The following is a 9,157-nucleotide window of genomic DNA, read 5'->3' as shown; positions in this document are numbered from 1 at the left end:
CAGGCCCCGCGAGGAGCCGCCGCCTCCTCGCCGAGCAAGGAACAACGCCGCTCATGCCGCGGGACCTGGGGTTTTTACCACGATGCTTTTCTACTCCCGGGCCACTTACTGTTCTGAAGGGAAAGCCCCGAATTCCAGGCTGGAGGCACAAGGTGCCTTTTTCTGGATTGCTTCTGGGAGCAGGCAGTTTTTCACAAACTTGTTGTACCTGAGCCGTGCCTGCTGTGCCAGTGACCGCTTTGGAGACCCAGTGCTTTAGCAAAGCGATTTTGCTTGTTGGAGTTGCAGAGCAGCTCGGGATACAGCACAGGGAAACGGGGCGTCCTGGCAAAGCCACAGACTTACCAAGGTGATGTGTTTCAAATCTCCTTTTGACTGTCAAGGAGAGGCCGTTCGGTTGTTCCAGTCTTGCTGATGTGCCTTGTTTTGCATGGGGTGTCATCCTGCCAGTTTTCTGCTTTACTGCATGTTTGCAACGGAGGCTGAGAGGAAAAGAACAAAGTAAACTTTTCTACACCTTAGATTTTCCCCAGAGCGTGTGGAACTGTGTGGTCTGCTTGGATGACTGCTCCGATACAAGTACTTTGAAGGGAGTGAAACTCAACCAACCGAGGTACAATCCTTGAGCAAGTGTCAGTGTGTCAGTGTGGAGATACCTTTGCTTAATGGAGCACATTTAAACTCTTTCTAGAAAGGATTTTGAGTCGTATGTCCGGCGTTTGCAAAGCAGCGTGATCTCAGAGCTGCTCACATCACGTCTTTCGAGTCTTCTGTTCTGCAACTTCAGGTTTTGGTTTTGAGCAATGCATGCATCAGTTTGAGCTCTGGACAAGTAGAGTTGTAATGCAAATAAGCCAGAATCAGTGGTAGCAATGAGTGCAAGGGTGTGAAAAGCAACCAATAAAGTATTTCTGGAGAAATGTGAGATTACAAAAGCATTAATAAGCCATGAAGCACTTTTGTCTGAGTTCTTCCCTTCTGAAAATCTATTTATTTAACCAGGTGAGGATGCCTGCCTAGAAGCATGAAGGAAATGCCTTGGCAGTTAATTTGCTGTATTTAGATGAAGTTCATCTATCCGGCAGGAATAACTATCGAGAGTAACGTATAACTAAGCCTATTGTAGCAGGGAATGTAGTATTTCTTAGCATTAAAATGTGACATCTTAAACGGCTATTTGTGGTGCCCAATAAATCTCTTTAATTTACCCAGGCTAATGGAATAATGTTCTTGTGTGTGGTCATATTACATTCCAAATGTTCTTTGTACGAAAGTGGCTCCCTCACATCCAAACTGACTGCATTTTGGATCTATGCTAAGGTGGACGAACCGTACACACGGTTAGGACAAAGCTACCTCCTTTCATAGCAAGTGGTCGACTTAGGTAAATTTAGGCGAGGTTTTGTCTAGACAGCCTCCTTGTTTTACCAACGGTCTTGTGTTCAAGCTCACCAAATCTGACGCACTAAGCCTTGAGAAGCCTTTAGAAACTTGCTGGAGAGAATTTGTAGGAATGTAGGAAAGCAACTGCTTGAAAGCTGCTCCTTCTCCCATCCCACCTCCATTTTCCTTAAATCACACATTATCACAAGCCCTTTCCATCCTTATTAAATTACGGGGGAGTCCTGGTGAAAAGGCACAACCTAACAATTCCTTCTCAGCTGTTGCCTGTCTCTAGCCCGTTTCAGAAGCTCCAGGCTCTTTCAAAACACACTGCTGCGGTAGCTTTTTTTGAGAGAGATTCTATTATCCAGAAATTCCTACTTGAGACCCATTTATTTATTTTTTTTTTAAAGACGGACTTTCCACAAGATGAAGTTCAGGAACATCCATGGACTTGAGGAAATACTAAAAGTCTCCAGACTTAAAGGATAGCTTTTCACTGCCCTCCTCATATCCCACTTGTGTTGCAAGCAGTGGATCAAAGTGGAGTTCTCTCACTGTGTTTATCGGTTAACATTTCACCTACACAGATAGCTGCTCTGATCCGTGTGTACGCATCACCTTGTACTTAGGATCGTACAGATGCCTCCTTGGGAAGCTAATAGCAAGTCCGGGCCCGTACAGTTTTGCACCGTCACCTGGGATACGCTGGATACCTCAACCTCTGATGTCTGCCTGACATCTATAATTTTGTTTTCAATGTTCTTAATTCCTGCAGATATATTTACAATCATTTTTTTTCTAATTCACTCACTCCCAACCAAGGAAGAAACCATCTAACAAAATTGTGCAGTCCTCTGAAATCTTGTAGGACAATTGGCAATAGTGTTATGAGTCGAGTTCTCCATGCATGAAGTTGCACAAAATATACGAAGCAAGTGAAAAATGTCCCACAAAACAAGTAATTTGCCTTAACTGTTTTCAGTGAGCTGTCGAATGTATTTTCACCCTCCACCCCTGGGGTTACTTTCAGGCCACTCTAGCACCAGCTTTTCCAATTTACCCCTGGGTAATCCATCCATTCAAACTTTAGAAATACCCTGTCATCACTCCAATGTCCACAACGCTTGCCTCTTTCTAGGACTCTTTCTAGCTCCTGGGCAAATAGGGGGTGTCTGCTGTTCCCCATCAGTCGGGCGAAGAGGGATTTTTTATCTCTGTTCGTTTCAGTCCCTTAGTATCAATTTCACCAGAAATACCGAGGGGGGCCGCACTTTCTCCCATCATTAATCAACCCCTGGGCAACTTCCCCCCACGTCCGTATTTTCTTCTGTCTTTCGACCAGGTGAAAGCAGTCTTTCCAGGGCAGCAACGGCCCTTTCACTTTGGGATGTTGCTCTTCTCTTTCCCTGTAACTGGATCCGCATGGCTTTCAAGGAGTGGGGAAGAGCCCGAATGAGGGAAGGCTTATGTTTCCGGGATCGACCGCTATCGTCATCGGGGACTCCTGCTTAAGTTCCCGATCGTACATCCTTTGCAGATACGCTGCTTTCTTCACATTTGCTACCCACTGGTCGACTGTCCCTGTGATGGCGAGGGCATCTCCCCTTTCCAAAGGGTCAAGTCCTCCAGCCCAATAAGCTGCTCTTTAAGGACCAGGGTGCGCAGTGGTCGCCGGTGGCTAGAACTACTCCTGGCCCCAAGTATCCCTCAGCTTCCTTCTCACTCAGTGAAAATTCACCTCCCCCAGACAGCGATACTCTCCAAACACATTCTGTTTCTGATTCTCCTCGAGGACGACCCGATTCCGTTCGAAGTTTAGCTCGTTCCGTAGCAGTATAACGGCACCTCTTTGGTGGCAAGCGGTGGGAATTCGTCCTCTCCGCCATCCTAAGTATATTCCCTATTTATCAAGGGGCGGAGAGAAGCGGCAGGAACGCTTCATTTTTGTAACCTTAGCCTCGCCTCTCCCAGGTCCCTGCGGGGATATTCAGTTGTTTTCTGCGACTTGTGGAGGGGCGGTTTTCTCTGCAAGGAGTTGCTCTTTCAGGGCTAATGGCAAGTAGTTAGCGTGAGTTTTCTCTTTGTCTAACTGCTCTTTTAAGTTAACTGCCTGGTCCTGCAGGGCTCGGACCGGGTCTTGTGAAGCTTGTAGGAACTGAGATTCAGCTGTTTATTGCTCTTCGCCAGCCTCCAGTGCAGCAGCCAAGATGGCGCCCGGTAGGGCAGAGAACCGAGTTACCCCTTCCGGGCCGCAGTTTTGCGTCCTCTCGCAGGGTGCTTATTCGGTCTGTTCCACTTTGCAAATTAGGCCAATTTTTCTCGGCCCATTCTGCCCCGGCAGAGAGGCGCGAGCCTTCTGTTTCTCTAAAAGACCACAGAACACATCTCTGCCCTCAGGGGCAGCTTCGCTGCTATTCATTTCTGAACGGGACGACCGCCGCCGACGGGAGGCAGCGCGTTTTGCTTCCACAAAACCCACCTGTGAAGTCCCTGAGAGGCTCGCACCTCCTGCAACCCAAGTTAAATACAGCAACAGGTTGGGGTTGTCGTCTCAGGGAGGCGCAGCACGTCTGTTTCAACAAAATCCAACCCCTACGTCCCCGAGAGGCACACACGTAATACCTTTATACTTTCATAAAAAAGAATCCAGCTGTCAAGCCGGGAAACTCGCAGTTCTTTATCATTTTAACCATAACTGGAAGCCAGTTAGGTACACGAAGTAGAGAGGCCCTCGAAGCTCCCCCTGGCCCGCTGCCGGAGCCCAGTAACGCTTCCTGCTGCTGCTGGCGACCCCGAGCGCGGGGACCGCCACTAACACGGAGCAGCGAGAGCGGCTGCGGGGTAGGCGTCTGTCGGAACTGGGGTCCGAGTTTGTCAGCTGCGGGGTCTGCTGCTCTGTCCGCCCCGGGGTCCGGGTCTGTGTCACTGACTTCTCGTGTTGCAGAGAACGCACGTCAGTGGCGAGAGGAGGTGCGTCTCTTGAACACTGCAGAGTAGCATTAAGGTAACACGGATTGCCCAGATTCTGCAGTCCAACTCCAACATTCAGTGGCTGTTGCCAATCCATGGCGATTTTCTCAAGTGGAAAAAGAATTTTACGTGGTGGGGCAATTCCGTCGCTAACAACTGCAAGAAATTTAGATTTCAAAGGTATTTACTGTTTCTGTTTGAAAAAGGATGTTTAAAAGGGAGCATTCTGCAGGAACACCCAGAAGAACCAGGTCTGCTCCACAACGCAAAAACACACGATGAACATCTTAAACACTGCCACTTAAACATGCAGGTCAACACACTGTTTTGAACTATGGTGTATTTCTCCGTTTCAATACTTCCAGTACAAGAGAGACTACCACTCTGGTCTTTTTCCTTATTGCAACTTAATTGACATTTGTAATTCTCTGCTCATAAATATAAGAACTAAGATGGAAAAATACGAGAGTAACTAGCAGAGCAGGTAACTCTACAGATAGATACCAGCCCTCTTCCCGAGCACAACACAGAAGACCTGGCTAAGTCTGCGTATTATGGAAGCTTCCTGAAAACCGATTGTTACAAATAGATTTCTAAATAGAAAAAACTACAGGTTTTCCAATACCAGTCCCTTCGGTTGCCTTAGGGGACTCACAAAATTGCAGCCTAGTGCTGAAGGCTTTATTCATCACAACCCTGTTTTAGATCAGTGCAACAAATGAGAACTGCATTTTCGACTTTTGGATTTGAAGAACTAAATAACTGGTAAAAACTATTATAAAACCCCAAACAACAACAACCAAAGTAAAAACCCCACTCACAAAACTGCGTTTAAGTGGGGAGTAGCGATTACACACTTTTCTCGTGACAAAACAAACATCTGCAGCTGTGATTGTAAAACAATAACATACAAAAAAGAACCTCAGCAGAAATAAGGAGCAATACCAGACTACTACAGGTAGACATGAAGACGTGAAGGAACTTCCGTGTCTCGTATTTGCAAACTCCATTTTCACACTGCAACGCTACCAGAAAAAAAATCCAAACCGTTTAAAAAAAAAAAAAAAAAAAAAGAAAAAAAAAGGAATAACCCGAACACAAACACGCCGCACTCGTTTACTGTCATAAAAAAAGAATCCAAGTGCCAGGCTGGGAAACTCGGAGTTATTCCAGTTAAGGAAAATCTTAAGTGGAAGCCAGCTAAGGTACACGAAGTAGAGAGGCACTCGAAGGTCTCATTCCCCGCTGTCGGAGCCCAGCAACGCTTCCTGCCACTACTGGCCACCCCGATGTCGGGGACCGCGAGTTGTAGGGAGCAGCGAGAGCGGCCCCAGGGTCTGCATCTCTCCGCACAGGCGTCGGGTGTGTGTCCGCCCAGGGCCGCAGTTTGTGACGCCCCAGGGGCCTCGCTGTCCCCCCAGGGGTGTGTGCCCGGTGTTTCGCCGCGGTCTGACGGTCTGCTTCTCCCGGGTCGCAAGATACGCTCTCAAAGTCGGTTAACGTCCAGTCCGAAATGGAACTGTCCGACCATCCGTCACCAGCGCTAAGCATCAAGCACCCGCCCGTTCACCCCCAGCTTTGCCTTTCCGACAGGTTTTCGTTCCTGAAGGCATTTTGGCACCGCCGCTCTCAGGGAGCGGCGCGGCACGGAACGTGTCCGCTCTCGGGAGCGGCCAGAGCCCAACCACAGCCAAAGCAAACCGATCCCGACACGGCAGGCGGGGGCGGAGCACGGCTCCGAGGGATCCCTGGCTTCACCTCGCCTCGCCCTTCTCACTCTGCCTCACGCTCGGACCCAGACCCGTTCGGTAATTCCGGGTGGCGGCAACCGGTGCTGCGGGGGCAGGCGCAGCGCAGCGCCGCCTCAGCGCTTTCCCGCCCCTCCCCGGTCCTGCCGGTCGAGCGGCGGCGAGGCTGGGTCCGTCCGCTCCATACCGGGGACGTCGCCCAGCCCAGCCCCGCCGCGGACTCCCACCCCTCCGCTGCCCGTCAGCCAGGAGGCCAGCGGCCGGGTGCCTGACCCGCGCCACAGCGGCCGACAGAGATGAGAAGAGCTGAGCTGAGCTGAGCCGCCTGCTCCCGCCGCTCTCTTTCCCTTCCTTTTGCCTTGCCGCCTCCGCTCAGCATCTGAACCGTGTGGCCGCTTCCATCAGCCCCGGTGCCAGTGCAGTGCAGGCAGAGAAATGTACAGAAAACTTCAGCTCAGCCGGAGTGACTTCAAATTGACACTATTCTGACAAAATAAGCTCTACGTTGCTTCACATTTCGAATCAGTTTAAACCGGTACAAAACTGAACCTCTGTCAACTGAGCAGCATTTAGAATGCTTTCTAGATGAAAACAAGGCATATTTTCAAGATTTAGTGCGTTCCTATGTAGATATGCTGGCTGGAAAAGCTAGATCTCTTGTAGACCAAATCCTACAGACTGAGACTTGTGGTTTACCAGTTGAATACCTGTATTTTCTGGGAAAGTGTTTCTAGCTACAGTTTAAAATGTAGATGCTTGCACAGATAGGGACTGATTTTAAGTATTACTTGGCGTTCACATGTGATGTGCATGGCATACTCTGTATCAATCTTAGTTAAAAATGTGACGTTCGATGTAAATCCACTGCAACAGTAATGTTTTCATTTAGCAGGAGGACCTGTTGCTTCAGCCTGGAGACTTTCTTTGAAATAAAGTGTGAAACTCTACTGTTGCATAGCTCCTCATTTACCAAGCATACGTGAGAGGTTCGTGCTGATTTACTTGTTTTGAGAGTTTAAGATCTGCTTTCGCAACTGCTCTTTTAAATAGAAAGCCTCTTTGCCTGCCTTTAAGCACACCGATTTAAATTGACAGGTTCAGTTTTCAGAGAGAAAACTCCTCAACTGCAAAATCGGTTGTTTTTGTAAGGCTGAACACTCCTAGCTGTGTTGCTATGAAGGTTACTCCATTAAGAGCTAGTTTCCCACCCTAAATTAAGGAGGGATTTTATCCTTTCCCTTCCATGAGCTTCAGTCAAATATAAGGGAAGTTTGTGGGAGTGAAATTTCTGCTCCTTGTGTAGATTAGTTAGAACTCCCAAATTAGAAGCAGCTCAGGCCACCACTGTTGCTTGCACTGATCTGGAGCTGTCACTAATGGCCCTCCCTCCGTTTTCTGCCCGTGGGCTGGTTCAGGCGCTCGGTGCTTCCAGCCCTCTGTCGGGGTGCAGCCATGTCCTGGGTTCAGCTGTAAGAGTTACTTTTCTCCTTAGTAGCTGGTGCAGTGTCGTGTTTCCCACTTCAGTCTGAGAACAGTGCTGTAACACACTGATCTGTTAGTTGTTCCTAAGTAATGCTTACTCCAATCAAAGCCTTTTCAATTTCATGCTCTGACAATGAGGAGGAGCATGGGAAACCAGGAGGAAGCAGAGAAAGGACACCTGACCCAAACCAGCCAAAGGGGTATTCTGTACTGCAGCATGTTATGCCCAGTATATGAGCTGGGTGGAGATACCTGGAAAGCTCAGATGGCTGCTGAGGTCAGGCAGGGTTATCTGTTGGCAGGTGCTGAGCAATTGTATGGAGCATCACTTGTGGGTTTTTTTGTGGTTTATTTGTTGGGGTGTTTTTTCTTTGTTTTTCTCTTTTAGTTTTATATTCTCTCCACTTGTTATTCCTGTTATCATCATTATTATTATTAATGGTAGTAGTAGCATTTTTGTATTGTACCTTAGTTACTGGACTGTTCTTATCTCAACCTTTGGGATTTACATTCTTTCAGTTCTCCTCCCTGTTCCTCCAAGAGCTGGGGGAGAGAAGGGGAAAGTGAGTGAGCAGCTGCATGGTTCTGAGTTACCTGCTGAGCTTAAACCACGACAATCCTTTTTTGGTGTCCAGTGTGGGGCACAAAGATGTGACGTAACGACAGATCTGACCATAGGATGGGTAATCGTATCTGGGATAAGCACTGGTTGTTTCAGATTGTGATCATGACAATGTTGATTTATTTGCTCTTGGAGTTGTGCTTGGGCTCAGAGTATCAGCATGTCTTACCTTATGTGTAGCCAGTATTTGCTGGTTTAACCTGTATCGGCTTTGGCACCTGGGCTAAGATTATTTTTTCACTGTACTTCATGGTAACGGCTTGTAATGCTATAGACTCATTGATCATGAAACTGGGCTGGTATGAGTTCTCCACATGGTCATCACCTCTATACTATGGGAGGCATGTAATAGGAATTTTTAACAATTACACACCTTTTTTTTTGTTTCCCGTGGGGGGTCAACCTATGCAGGAGATACTCCCCCACACCCTCTGCTCCAGGGCTATTTACAGATTCTGTATTTATTCCCCCACCAGGCTATGTACAGATTCTGGAAATGTGAAAGATCTTGAATATCCTTCCAATGCCCTTGAAAGTACCATCCTCCTTTTGATGAGAACCAGCTTGTTGCTGCGTATGCTGTGTATATTTTGCCTAGGGCAAGGCCACCATAAGAACACCCAGTCTTGTCTGATCTCGGAAGCTAAGCAGGGTCCAGGCTGGGTCTTGTCTAAGGTTAAGCAGCTATTTAAGAATACCATCAAGAGATCTTCCTCAAGTCTGGACAGTCACGAGTGGCAGGGTGTGTGGGATCGTATGGGCAAGCTCCTGGGCCAGTGGGCCCCTCCAGTGCTTTGGAATATCACTCCTGAACAAATGTGGGATCCAGAAAAATCAGCAGAACACTTAGAAGAGGTGTACTGTCATCCTGGTAATACCAGAGAGAGACAACTTACCACAGTGTGCTGGATCTTGGCCTATGCCTACAGAGTCCAGTTTTGTAAGGAGC

The 9,157-nt window shown here is 48.0% G+C and overlaps 1 pseudogene; it reads right to left on the bottom strand.

Moving 5' to 3' along the window:
- Positions 1-2,629: 2,629 nt before the first annotated feature.
- On the bottom strand, positions 2,630-3,805 carry LOC117436561 (uncharacterized; annotated as a pseudogene).
- Positions 3,806-9,157: the final 5,352 nt, after the last annotated feature.

This window comes from Melopsittacus undulatus, chromosome 8 (assembly GCF_012275295.1).
Source record: "Melopsittacus undulatus isolate bMelUnd1 chromosome 8, bMelUnd1.mat.Z, whole genome shotgun sequence".
NCBI lineage: Eukaryota > Metazoa > Chordata > Aves > Psittaciformes > Psittaculidae > Melopsittacus > Melopsittacus undulatus.
This window is presented reverse-complemented; position numbering and strand designations above follow the sequence as displayed.